Genomic DNA, 15,000 nt, shown 5'->3' on the forward strand with positions numbered 1-15,000 from the left:
TGTCCGTCACACCCCGGAAGAAAGGAGAGACGCCCCCCACCATAGGCGTTTCCAGCCCATTTTTGGGGGGTTGCTGCAGCACCCCTAAATTGAACCCCAGCACCCCTAAAATTGAAGAGATTTTTTATTTTTTCCTGTATGTCCATGTTTAATAAGCTGAAGAAATGTCAAAAACCATAGCCAGTATATGGTTTAAACGTAATATTTTTAACAACAAAAATACAGCACCCCCCCCCCCATGCTTCGAAAATGGTTTGATCCACCCCCCCAAATTTATCTGGCCTGGCCGGCCAGCACTCTGGGTGCTCAGCACCCCTAAAGCTCTGATCCTAGAATCGCCCCTGGTGACGCTGTATAACAGCAAGCCGTGCAGAGTGCTGTCTGTTTCAGCAGCTTGTTAAGCAAGCAGTATTAAGCTAGCAAGCAAGCTAGTTTTACTTAGTTAGCTGTGTGAGTAGCCATCCTTCAGCGCTATCAGATGAAAACAGCCGTTTCTCTGCCCTTAGCTGCCCTTAGCTGATTGGCTGAAAGTACCCGCAGCTTTTTTTTCAAAAACGGTTACATTTTAGCAAAATATGGCTACAGCAGCGGAGCGCAGCTCCGTCCGTTTGACTACCCTGCAGAAATTACCACAGGCAATGGCAGACAGCAGTCTGGAATAAAACTTCAGCACAAAAACCCAGAGACTCTGTTCAGAGACCGCTACCAAAGAAAAGGCGAAACGATTACCGCTCATCTGCTCTTCTACACCGAGAAAACAAACGCATGGCATGCAGCTTTCTGTAAGCATTTTGAACGCATAACAAAAAGAGGAATATGCAAAGGACGTCAACTTTATTCCTTTGATGACGAAACTAAACAACCAGAGAGCAGCTTTCTCACCATGAACATCTACCAAAATGGCACCGTCGTGGTGCAGGGTAACCAATGTGCCCTCTTCTTTTGAAAACCTCATCCCAGACAATTAAAAAAAAACTGTCCGAAAATGAAAAAGAAGAAATAAGCCTAACCCCAGAAACATCACAGCTCAAGTCCAACATAGAGGCTCCGACAACACTTGCAAATGGACCACCCCCCCCCCCGTTAATGCCACCACACAGAGGCTTTAACAACAACTGCCACTTACCAGGCCCCCGCTGTCACTGCCACCACACATTTCTCTGCCGTCTCCCCCAAAAGCCTGGTCTCCATGCTACAATAGCCCAGCTAAGGAACAGCCTCTCCCTAATAGAGGTAGAGGTAGTGGGATTAAGAGAAATAGTGGGAAACTGTGTAGCCCTGCGGCCCCACACACTGATGCTTTTAAGGACCAGCTTAGCCAAGCAAAGAACCAGATGAAGACATCAGTGCAGGAAATAAAAAGAGAGGTTGAAAGTCTGATCCAAGGCAAAGACAAACTACATGAAGAGCTCACAGAACAATGAGAAAAGACATAACGGAAAAGCGCGTGAAATGAAAAGAGAACTCACAAAACTCAGGGAGGAGCTCTACTTGAGAGATGAAATGATTGAAACGCTTAAAACACAGCACTCTCCTCCTACCTCTGATCCCTCACAAAACTCTGACCTGCAGCCAACCACGCAGCCCTGCGCCTAACAGACCTCATACCCCCCCCTGCAAGACGAATCCTGCTCCACCACCTAAATCTGACACACGTTCAGCCCCTGCCCCCTCCAAGGAAAGAACCTTACCTACACCTGCCAAGCTAGATCAGGAAGCCGAGGTAGCCATCCTGATTGACTCCAATGGCAAATTTTTCCAGGAACAGATGCTATTCCCTGGACAAAGAGCATCTAAAATCTGGAGTCCAAGAACACAAGATGCCTTGTGTCTCCTCTCTGACCCCGAGTTTGGCACACCAGCTCATATAATAATACACACAGGCACCAACGATCTAAGATCTGAACAAGAACGCATAGGAAACCTCATCAACAGGCTGGCAAACAAAGCAGCAGATTCTTTCCCTAACTCTAGAATAACGGTATCCACCCTTCTTCCCTGCAAAGACTCCCACCCAACAACAATCCAAAGAGTAAATGCTGACATCTCCAGAGGCTGTGCCCATCTACCTAATGTTCATCTGGCCCACCACTCCAACATCTCAACACAGGTTCTGTATGACCACTGCCATTTAAGCAAGATGGCAGTGAGGAAGTTTGCAAAAACACTCAAGGATACAGCACTAGGGAGATAGCTCCCCACAATGAATGGACACCTTACCCCCCAGCCACGACCCCACTGCAGATACAACCATCCAGACAGAGAGTGGTATCAGCACCATGACGACAGACCACCCAAACCACAACAACCAGTCCACCATTCATCAGGATCAACCCATCAACCACAGCACTCAGCACCTAAGCCAAAAAGAGCCCACAAGCCTGACAGCCAGTACAGGCCTCAACCTCCACCCACCAGGACCAGCAAACCATGCCTCCCGTCCCCGTCCAGGACAAGACTTCCCTCACCCAGGCAATCACGCCCCCCCCAGGACCAGACCTCCCACCCGCAGCACCAGTCCATACCTCCCGATTAGTTCACCAACCTCCAAGAGCTGCCCATCACCATCCCCACCACCCCTCCCAACTACATCAACAGGCTCCAGGACCAGCTCGCACCTCCTCCAAACCAGGCCCCTGGCCCCCAGGACCTGCCTACCACCGACCCCTCGCCAGTCCAGACCACTGGCCCCCAATACCTGCCCATCACCGCCCCCACCTGCCCACAAGACCAGACCGCTACCCTCCATACAAAACGGCTCACTTCCCCTCCTCCCCATGGCCAGACCACCACGTCCAGTCAACAACTGGGCCAACTGCAGCACAGCCTAGCAAAGAACCCCCCAAGCCAGAGCACAGCTATGCAGAGGCGCTGAAGGGACAGGAGCCACCTCAAGTGGATGACATTAGACAGCTGCTCAAGTACATCTGCTCTGAATTAATTTAAACTGTCAAAAAAAAAAGATTGATTGACAGAACGAATCAACACCTTAGCCCCAGACCCTCAGCACTTAGCATCTCAGCCAAAAAAGAGCCAGCCCACAAACCTGCCACATCCAGTATAGGCTGCAACCCCCCCACCAAGATCAGCCCATCCACCTCCACCGCCCCTTCCAGGATCAGACTTCTCACCCCCAGCCCAACACGCCCCCCCCAGAACCGGACCTCCCACCCCCAGCACCAGTCTACACACCCTCCTAACTAGATCATCAAGCCCCAACCCCCCAAACAGATCACCTAACTAGATCACCAAGCCCATCACCGCCCCCACACCCCCTCCCAACCAGACCTCTGGCCCCTTGGACCTCACCACCACCTCACCTCACCTCCAGCCAGTAACTGAACCCACTGCAGCTCAGCCCGCAGCACAGCCATGCAGAGGCACTGAGAGGACAGGATCACCTCAGATGGGTGAGATCAGGCGAATGCTTCAGTACATCTGCTCTGAATGTATTTAAGTCTGTTAACCAAAAAAAAAAAGATTGATTGATGTATATATCGACAATGTTTTGTAACGATTCCTATGTTTTGAAAGGTTTATCTCATTGTGAACATTAATTGTTGTTATTTGTTAATATGGCCTGCCTTTCCATTAGTACTTGGAATATCCAAGGCCTGAGCTCATCAGCTTTTGGTCTGAAATTTAGAAATAGAGAATTTCAGGAGAACATCAGAGATATTGACATTATATTAATGGAAACACGGAGTAAAGACAACAAAATCACTCACTGTCCCCCAGACTATAAAGAAATAATTGTATCGTCACAAAAACTCAGCACAGTACAGCAGGGTCGAAACTCAGGAGGTTTGCTAACGTGGTACAAATCAAAATTAGACAGACACATCAGTGTCATGAAAAAAGGAAAATATCATACCTGGCTAAAACTTAGAAAAGAAATCTTCAACTCACAAAAAGATCTCTTCCTCTGTGCAATGTATATCCCCCTTATGAGTCTCCCTATTACACTGAAGATACATTTACACTGTTAGAGACAGAAACAAGCCATTTTCAGGCTCAGGGAAATGTTCTTGTCTGTAGAGATCTAAACGCACGGACAGGCACCCAGAATGACTTTGTATGTTCAGATGGCAATAACTACATTTGTAACTCACTTGATAAAGCCAATAAGTTTGTTTACTCCCACAGAAGCAACTGTGATCCAGCTACAAACAGACATGGAAAAGAACTATGATGCTCTGTCGCAGTCTGGGTCTGTATATCGTCAACGGTAGGATAAGAGGAGACACTCTTGGAAGACACACATTTTGCTCACCTCTTGGAAATAGCACAGTAGATTACGTAATAACCCATATAGACCCCTTGTCAATTAGAGCATTCACTGTCAAACCACTAACCCCCCTCTCTGATCACAGCCAAATCACTGTGTTCATCAAAAAGACAGAAATCAACACTATCAAATCACAGCCCAGTAAGCTGCTCCGCATAAAGAAATCATACAGATGGGCTGAAAACAGTACAGAGGAATTCAAGAAAGCCATTGACAATCATGAAACCCAAAATCTTTTAGATATCTTCCTAGATACCCCTTATAGCCTCAGTAAAGAAGGTGTCAAACAGGCCGTGGAAAAAGTTAACAACATATTTGAAAAAACAGCAGAAAAAGCAAGATTAAAAAGATCAAGATAAAAACCAGCATTTAACAAAGAAGATATCTGGTTTGATGCAGAATGTCAATCAATAAGGAAAGAACTTCACAAGTTATCCAATCAGAAACACAGAGATCCAAATAATACATCAATTAGACTTCTATATTGTGAGACACTTAAGACTATTTTAACGCACACTCAGAACTAAGAAAGCTCAGTACACTTGTAACCAACTGACAGTGATTGAGGAGTCATTAAACACCGATAAATTTTGTGACAATTGGAATCGCTTCAAAAAAAGAAATCATGAAGAATTAGTGATACAAGATGAAGATATCTGGACAAACCATTTCCAAACTCTATTTAAGAAAGTCCAATCAGATCAAAACACGGACTAATGTAAAATAATAAGCAAACTAGAAAAATTAGAACTGTCAATCAAGGAATATCAAAACCCACTCGACTCCCCCATCACTGAGCAGGAACTTTTAGACCAAATTGGCAAGCTGAAGCCCAAAAAAGCATGTGGACCTGATGCCATTCTAAATGAAATGCTAACATCTATGAATGAAAAGTCTCAATGTGCTACACTTAAGTTATTCAACCTAGTTCTGAGTGTGGGTTATTCCCCTGATATCTGGAATCACGGATGAATCAAACCAATTTTCAAAAGTGGAGATAATTTGACCCCAACAACTACCGAGGCATCTGTGTGAACAGTAACCTGGGGAAGGTATTCTGTAGTATCATCAACTCCCGGCTAATAAACTTCCTTATGAAACACAATGTCTTGAGTAAAAGCCAGATTGGATTCTTACCAAATTACTGCACTGCTGATCATATTTACACCATACACTCCCTAATTGAAAAACATACTCAAAATAAAAACAAATTATTCACTTGTTTTATCGGCTTCAAAAAAGCATTTGATTCTATTTGGCATTACGGATTGTTCTACAAATTAATGGAAAGCGGTGTAGGGGGAAAAATATATGATATTATAAAATCAATGTACTCGGGAGCTAAGTGTGGAATCAAAATAGGATCCAAAAGAACTCACTATATTCCTCAGGAGGGCGGAGTGAGACAGGGTTGCCCTTTAAGCCCAACTCTGTTTAACTTGTATATCAATGAGTTGGAAACTATGCTGGAAAACTCACCAGCAACTGGACTCACTCTGCAAGACAGTGAGGTCAATTCCTGCTCTGTGCGGATGACCTGGTCCTTCTTTCACCATCGGAGGAAGGACTCCAGACTCAATTAGACCTTCTTCAAAAGTTTTGTCAGACCTAGGCCCTGACAGTTAACATGAGTAAAACTAAAATAATGATATTTCAGAAAAGATCCAGATATCAGCGAAGACAGCACATATTTAGATTAGGACCAAATGAAATTGACCATACATTTAATTATACCTACCTAGGCCTTAGAATCAATTCTAGAGGAACTTTCAACATGGCAGTGAATGAACTAAGAGACAAGGCATGCAGGGCTCTGCTTGCCATAAAAAGACAAATCCCTTTTGAAATTCCAATTAGAATCTGGTTAAAAATATTTGAATCAGTCATAGAACCAATTGCCCTTTATGGCAGTGAAATGTGGGGTCCACTTGCAAGTCAAGAACTAGATAAATGGGAAAAAACATCCAATTGAGGCCCTGCATGTTGAATTCTGTAAAAACACTCTTAAAGTCCATCGGCACACCACAAATAATGCATGCAGGGCAGAACTAGGCCAATATCCTCTTCTGATTAAAATTCAAAAAAGAGCAATCAAATTCTGGAAACATCTAACATTCAGCGACCCACACTCTTGCCATTATAAAGCCTAGCAATACCAAGAGCTGAGCAAAGATAAGAACTCTCCTACCAACCTGGTCTTCAGCCATCGTGTTCCACTAACACATACTAACACTTTAGAGGCACAAGACCAGGTCCAAACTACACAACATATTCGGCTTCAACAAATTCCCTCAAACCTAAAAGACAATTATTATGAATATTGGCAATCTAAAACAAAATCCCAAAGCAAGATGCAATGCTATTTGGCCTTAGACAGAGAGTACACATTAGCAGATTACCTCATTCAAATAAAAGAAACAAATTTGAGAAACATACTGACGAAATACAGACTCAGTGAGCATCACCTAGCAATAGAAACAGGCAGACATGAAAAGACCCGGATGCCAAAAAGACGAACGTTTCTGTCAACAGTGTGAAGACAATGTTGTCGAGACAGAGCTGCACTTTTTGGCTGAATGCAAGGTATTCCGGGAAAAATGCGATTACTACTTTCAGAAATTTGAGGAGCGACACCCCAAATTCATGGCCCTGCCAAACCCCAGAAAACTGCCCTACATACTAGGTGAACACAGAGACAGCTGTACTGTGGCTGCACAGTATGTTCTAGCCTGCCACCATCTGAGGGACAGTGAGTGATACCCCGTACTCCTTCTGAACGGGGAGGACCAGGACAACACTCGGGGAGACACACACACACACACACACAGACAGCCCCCCCCCCCACACACACACTCAGACACACACACACAAACACTCACAGGGCCACACAGATGATGGCAAAAAGATTTTTATTGCATCTGTTGATGTATATGTGTTCTGTATTGTATACTGTTCTTGTCTTTTATGTGAACACACGCACACACACACACGCAGAGACTGACAAATTCACACATCCACTCACACAGGATCTTGTTGCCATGACGTAGCTGTGTAAGTTGTTTTATTGCATGTGTGGATATGTTGTGTATTCGTGCACTCTTATTGTCCTTTGTGTGAAAATGCTTTGCAATACAAATGTATATTTGCCATGCTAGTAAAAGCACATTTGAATTTGAGAGAGAGAGACGTAGGGACAGAGAGACAAATAGACAGAGCAAGGGAGACGTAAATAGAGACAGAGACAAATAGAGAGAGACATAAATAGACAGAGAGACAAATAGAGAGAGTGAGACGGCAAGAGACAAATAGAGACAGAGAGAGAAACAAATAGAGAGAGACATAAATAGAGACAGAGCTAAATAGACAGAGAGAGAGACATAAATAGACAGAGAGAGAGACAAATAGAGACAGAGACAAATAGAGAGAGACATAAATAGACAGAGAGACAAATAGAGAGAGAGAGAAACAAATAGAGAGAGACATAAATAGAGACAGAGCTAAATAGACAGAGAGAGAGACATAAATAGACAGAGAGAGAGACAAATAGAGACAGAGACAAATAGAGAGAGACATAAATAGACAGAGAGACAAATAGAGAGAGAGAGAAACAAATAGAGAGAGACATAAATAGAGACAGAGCTAAATAGACAGAGAGAAACAGAGAGAGACATAAATAGACAGAGAGAGGGACAAATAGAGACAGAGCGATAGAGACAGAGAGAGAAACAAACAGAGAGAGACAGACAGAGAGGGGGAGAGAGGGAGGATGCTTGTATGTACTTCTCTACAGGAGTTGAGTGTCGGAGGGAAGTCACTGCAGCGCTGGTGTGGAGGAGGCTGGCATATGTAATGAGGGCATAACCATCCACCCAATACACACACATGATGTGCATGACTGAGAGCAGCGCCGATGACCTCATTCACACACACACACACACACACACACACCTCCGCAGACACACACTAGGCTGGCATCACTCGCTACACAACACAGACCGGATGAGGTGAAAGAGCAGAAAAGAGAGGATAGGAAAGCAGAGGAGGATGGAGAGCTTGAAACAGTTGAGTAAAGATGGGGGGGCGGTAGATTTAAATTGAAGAAAAGAAAAGAAAACGGACAACAGAAATGGCAGCGTCCTCTCTTCTCCCGGTGTAAGCAAACTGAAAAGAGATAAGAGTCACATGGCAAGCGCACGAGAGGAAAACCAAAACAAAAGTAAAACAGTGGGAGAGGAAGGGGTCCCTCCAGCTGAGGCGGTACGGAGATGGTGAATAATTATATTCCCAGTGTCGGCTCACAGCGGGGGGGGGGGGGGGGGGCTGCTTCACAGTCTTTATCTCAATCTTTAAGGGGCCTCTCCTCCTAGCTTCTGCACACCAGACGGGTCTCGGTCTCTCTCTCTCTCTCTCTCTCTCTCTCTCTCTCTCTCTCTCTCTCTCTCTCTCTCTCTCACATCTCGTTTCTTTATTTCACCCAGTCTTCCGTCTAGCGGCACGCGGACGGAAAGAAAACAGATTTCTTTCAAAACCCCTCGTCTACCGCGGGTCCTCGGGGGGGGGGGGGGATTCACGCGGCACGCCGACGGTATCGCCACACACGTCTGCAGTAATTTGACAGATGACAATTTGAACGGCGTGTGCAAATCTTTTACGGGGGAACAAAGTCGACCAAAGCTGCTGCTGCTGTACTAAATGTACCATCAGACAGAACATCACTTCCATAATCCTGCTGAATTCAGGTTGCCGTAACAACAATGTGTGCGTGTGTGTGTGCGTGTGATTATATTCTATGTACAGCCCTAGGGGCCCTGACACACCAGGCCGACGGGTCGGGGGGCGTCTGTGACCCTAGTTTTTGCGGCGTGCCCCGCACCGTCAGCACTAGCCGGACCCCTGTCGGCAGCTTTTCGGCCGATTCGGCATTGTTGATTGGGCGGAGCCCGTCAGTGAGAGAGATCCCTCTGATTGGCTGGTCAGTTTAGCGAATCAGTGCAGAACCTACATGCTAGCTGGCCGTCGGCCGTAGTCTTTGCGGTGCGTTCAAGCGCTACTTTACGGCCCAGGCGACGTGAGGCGACGCAACAGTCGGCCTTCATTGCCGCTAGTTGGTTTGGTGTGTCTGGGCCCTAAGCCCCTAACCACTGGGCGGCACGGTGGCCCGGCGGTTGGATAACCACTGGGCCACCGTGTTGCCTCACAGCAGGACCCGCTTCCTGTTGCCTCACAGCAAGAAGGTCCTGGGTTCCAACCCCAGGCCGCCCCAAGTCCTTTGTGTGTGGAGTTTGCATGTTCTTCCCCGTGTCTGCATGGTTTTCCCCCCGGGTGCCAGGGCCGGATCAAATGGATAGATTACACTAGGCAGAGCATTTTCTATCTGACACTACTACTGCTAATTTCAGCCGTTTCCATCTCTTCCTGTCCTCTGCATCGTCCTCTGTCCCACCAGCCACCCGCATGTCCTCCCTCACACTAGGGTCGGGCCATTCGGAACTGGCTCCAAAATTCCGATTCCAAAGGAATCACCAAGAAAGTCACCTTTCGATTCTGACTATCGGTTCCTAAATACGTTTCTGAAGTTAGTTTCAGTTTCCGCGGCGGCAGCACGCGGCTTCCGTAGTTTCCGCCTCCGCCAATTAAATTCGCGCCATCACGGAGCAGAGCGAGCGGCGGTCGAAAGCGTGGCGGTAAAATTTAAGTGTTCCACGCAAGGGAGGGCGCACAACAAATATGGCCAGACATCTTCGCCTCGGCGGTGTGCAGATTGACCAGTGTACCGCGCTTGACACATTGCGCAGGTCTCCGTCTCCTGCCTCGGCGTCCTCTTCAGCAACCCTGAGCAAACGGCAGGCAGCACCTCGTCGCAACTGGGGAGGGGAAAATTAACAACGTTTGTCTTATTCGCAACAGCAAACAACTTATACACGAGCGACTTGCTATAAACTGGTTGCAGATATACTGAGATGTGTTTTCTCTGTGCTGAACGCTGGCGTATACAGCCCGAGAAGACAGATATGCTCGTTATTCTAAACAAGAACTGCTTCTGGCTTAAGGATTTTAATACCTGGTAGTCCGGACCAGGGTGCGACTGTGTCTTTCTTTCTTCATCTTCGTGTATGAAGACAGTCGCTGTAAATGTAAATATAAGAACGACACATTCGCGTGAACGATCCGTTCTTAAGACAGAATGGCTTGAATCAAGTTTTTTCCCCCAATAATTTGTCTTTCGGTGGAAGAAGCACGTGACCTGTTTTGGCCCCGCCTCTCAAAGGACCGGAACCAAGAATCGTTAAGAACCGGAATCGGAATCAGAATTGTTAAAAATCCAAACGATGCCCAACCCTGCTCACCACATCCACAAACCTCCTCTTTGGCCTTCCTCTTCTCCTCTCCCCTGGCAGCTCCATATTCAGCATCCTTCTCCCAGTATACCCAGCATCTCTCCTCCACACATGTCCAAACCATCTCAATCTTGCCTCTCTTGCTTTGTCTCCAAACCGTCCAACCTGAGCGGTCCCTCTAATATACTCATTCCTAATCCTGTCCTTCTTCATCACTCCCAGTGAAAATCTTATCATCTTCACCTCTGCCACCTCCAGCTCCACCTCCTGTCTTTTCACCAGTGTAAAATGGTGAGAAAGAGGAGACGGCAATAAAAGAGGGCAAGAAAAAAAGCTCGGTGCGTGAAAAATATTAACAGCGTTTCTAAAACTTCTCTTGGGCATCATTATGTTTGTGGATAAAATGACAGGTTTCTTTTTTACTTGGAGATGAGAGGAGAAGGACGTAAAACGCCTGGCGGTGACATGTCAGATGTGGACAATAAAATGAGACTGCTGTTCAAAATCAGTCCATCCATTATCCAAACCGCCTGTCCCAATCAGGGTCGCGGGATGCCGGAGCCCATCCCAGCAGTCATTGGGCGGCAGGTGGGGAGACACCCTGGACAGGCCGCCAGGCCATCACAGCCCCCCCCCCCCACACCTAGGGAAAATTCAGTATGGCCGAGTCACCTGACCTACATGTCTTTGGACTGTGGGAGGAAACCCACGCAGACACGGGGAGAACATGCAAACTCCACACGACCCGGGACGACCCCCAAGGTTGGACCACCCCGGGGCTCGAACCCAGGACCTTCTCGCTGTGAGGCGACCGCGCTAACCGCTGCGCCACCGTGCCGCCCTCAAAGACCAGTCGCGATTTCAGAACTGTGGCTCGCTCTTACAAAATGATTTACGGCCGCGATTCACACCGCAAGTTATGACTCATATCATCGTTCAACCCAGGAACACATCCTGGAAATAAAAAACACATTTGAAAGTGTGAATCGTAAACGGCGTCCTCTGAATATATGATATGATAAACAGGAGTTGTGAGGAGCAGATAACGCACTGTTACGAATGATTCACAGCTGGGCTGCGAGGCGTGGGCATAGCAGACACATGATTAAAGTGAAGGAACACAGTCTGTCTGACAAACACCGTTTGTTTCCCAATTTCATGGTCAACCCTGTTACTCCGATCAAACAGCCCTATAAAAGTAATGGATTACACCATAAATCTCGTTATTCTCAGCCGCTGCCGCCAGTCTCACATAAAGAAATTTGCGGAAAGACAAGCGAGCTCCTCCCCCGCCCCCCCCCCCCTCCGAGCGTTATAATTTGCATTTTGCAACGGTCAACACATGGGGGGAGGCTGTTAAAATCGATCCACTCCATTACCCTGAGAACACATGGTAAAAAAATAAAAATTTACTAATAAAACGAATTACCTATAAACACTGGATAATAGCGCAGACGCCAAAATCTCGTTGTGTTATGTGATCCTGTTAAACCGCTCCTCAAACCGCCATCGACCAGCGGCGCCATGAATGTGAGGGGCGACGGAGACGAGCGAGATGCGGACAACATCCTCACCAACGGCTCTTCCACAACGGCCGTGTGCAGATCATTTGCCTCGTTACGCCACTCACTTCAACATGACATACTGTCAAGTACTGCCAAATACTGTCAAGTACTGCCAAATACTGTCGGGTACTCCCAAATACTGTCGGGTACTGCCAAATACTCTCAAATACTGCCAAATATTCTCAAATACTCCCAAATACTCTCAAATAATGCCAAATATTCTCAAATACTGCCAAATACTGACAGATACTCTCAAATACTGCCAGATACTGCCAAATACTCTCTCATACTGCCAAATACTCTCTCGTTCTGCCAAATACTCTCTTACTGCCAAATACTCTCAAGTACTCTCTCATACTGCCAAATACTCTCAAGTACTACCAAATACTGTCAGATAGTGCTAAATACTCTCAAATACTGCCAAATACTCTCTTACTGCCAAATACTCTCAAATACTGCCAAATACTGTCAGATACTCTCAAATACTCTCTCATACTGCCAAATACTCTCCCATTCTGCCAAATACTCTCAAATACTCTCTCATACTGCCAAATACTCTCTCGTTCTGCCAAATACTCTCTTACTGCCAAATACTCTCAAGTACTCTCTCATACTGCCAAATACTCTCAAGTACTGCCAAATACTGTCAGATAGTGCTAAATACTCTCAAATACTGCCAAATACTCTCTTACTGCCAAATACTCTCAAATACTGCCAAATACTGTCAGATACTCTCAAATACTCCCAAATACTCTCTCATACTGCCAAATACTCTCCCATTCTGCCAAATACTCTCTTACTGCCAAATACTCTCAAATACTCTCTCATACTGCCAAATACTCTCTCGTTCTGCCAAATACTCTCAAATACTGTCAGATACTGCCAAATACTCTCAAGTACTCTCTCATACTGCCAAATACTCTCAAATACTGCCAAATACTGTCAGATAGTGCCAAATACTCTCAAATACTGCCAAATACTCTCTAATACTGCCCAATACTGTCAGTCAGATACTACCAAATACCCTCAAATACTGCCAAATACTCTCAAATACTGTCAGATACTGCCAAATACTCAAATACTGTCAGATACTGCCAAATACTGTCAGATACTGCCAAATACTCTCAAATACTGTCAGATACTGCCAAATACTCTCAAATACTACCAAATACTGTGAAATACTGTCCCCTCATCAAGCTGATTTTATTTTTTTACTTGACACATCTCGAGGAAGACACCTCCCTGCCAACACGGGGATCGCCGGTTCGAATCCCCGTGTTACCTTCGGCCCTGGCCGCTGCACTAGCGCCTCCTCTGGTCGGTCGAGGCACCTGTTCGGGGGGGACTGGGGGGAATAGCGTGATCCTCCCACGCGCTACGTCCCCCTGGTGAAACTCCTCACTGTCAGGTGAAAGGAAGCGGCTGGTGACCCCACATGTATGGGAGGAGGCATGTGGTGGTCTGCAGCCCTCCCCGGATCAGTAGAGGGGGGGCAGCAGCGACCGGGACAGCTCGGATGAGTGGGGTAATTGGCCGGGTACAACTGGGGAGAAAGAAGGGGGGGGGAGGATCCCCCCCTCCCAAAAAAAGAGAAAGAATAACGCAATGTTCAACTAATTTCCCGAACATAGGTTTGTACTTGACACAAACGGGTCACAGATCCGAACCTTTACTCGTACAAACGTACAGCCGCCCAACTCTCCCGCCTACTACAGGCGTAAATGAGACACCCAGGATTCTGGACTGGTCGCTTACTTGTGCAAGCCAGCTCAAGTGTAAGCATATTATCACCTTTTAATGACTTTTAAGAACAAAACAGATGGTGGAGAAGCCTCTCCAAAAATATTCTTTCCTTGTGCACCCGTCTTTCCAGAGAAACTCAGAGACTCAGCAGCCCTGACGCAACAAGCTAATGGAAACCTTGTAGGTTCTTTGTCCAGTCATCAACATCCGGCATTTTGTCTGCGCCGAGAGCTCCTGAGCTGGAAAAACCAGCCGGTAAACAAGCCGGCTGGCTGTCCGCTGGATGTTTCCTGCTGAGCTGAATCTCCCTCCCCCTGGCCTGCGAACACATCCATCTGCCTGGGACGCCGAGGGGACGGACTGCGCCGCCTCAGCACAACCCCTTCAATCTTGCACGCCGACACAGCCGCCAACGCTTCCAATGACCCATTCAGACACGCAGTAGGGGGAAAAAAAAGCACAAGTTATTACAACTGGTGACATTTTTAAACGCCACAGCGCGCTCATTTCTGAGTGAATAATTATACTTGGACGGAATCGGCCCATTAAAAAAACTGCCGTTTGACCTGAATCATTTCAAACCGCTAATCTGAGTCGAGCCTCTCTGGCCGAGATCGGTAGAGTCGTTCCGGCAACGAGGCTCCTGGGGGGGGGGGGAAGGTCCTGAGAACGTTCACGTCGCAACATACATGACTAAACCGGCGATGAGCCGCTGTAGTCATGACTAACAACATGACTCAAGCGGCGATGAGCTGTCGAACTGCCGTCCTGTTGGCGGGGGAAAGCTCGGTGGCGGTATGTGTGCCGCGGCACAGGAGTCGGTAGCGTGCTCATTCATCCCCTGTCAATCACTTCGCCACTTCAAAAGGCGGATAGGAAGCGATGCAAACCAGATCTTGACTGGCCTATTTTGTGCTAGCCGGGGCTCGCAGCATCGAGCACGCCACGGCACAGCGAAGCGCTGGTAACCCTGTTACCGGCCGAGCCGCCTTGTGATCCGGACCGTGATGCGTCCCACCTGATCGCAAAATAAAACCATGTGAAGACGCCGTATGAAAAGCCTCTC

The 15,000-nt window shown here is 46.9% G+C and overlaps 1 protein-coding gene across 1 annotated transcript in view; it reads right to left on the bottom strand.

The window, feature by feature from the left end:
- LOC130129170 (ubiquitin-conjugating enzyme E2 E2-like) overlaps positions 1–15,000 on the bottom strand; it is a 70,464-nt gene that overhangs the window by 43,631 nt on the left and 11,833 nt on the right. The gene's annotated exons all lie outside the window — the stretch shown is intronic.

The sequence above is a fragment of the Lampris incognitus genome, chromosome 18 (genome assembly GCF_029633865.1).
Source record: "Lampris incognitus isolate fLamInc1 chromosome 18, fLamInc1.hap2, whole genome shotgun sequence".
NCBI classification, from domain to species: Eukaryota; Metazoa; Chordata; class Actinopteri; order Lampriformes; family Lampridae; genus Lampris; species Lampris incognitus.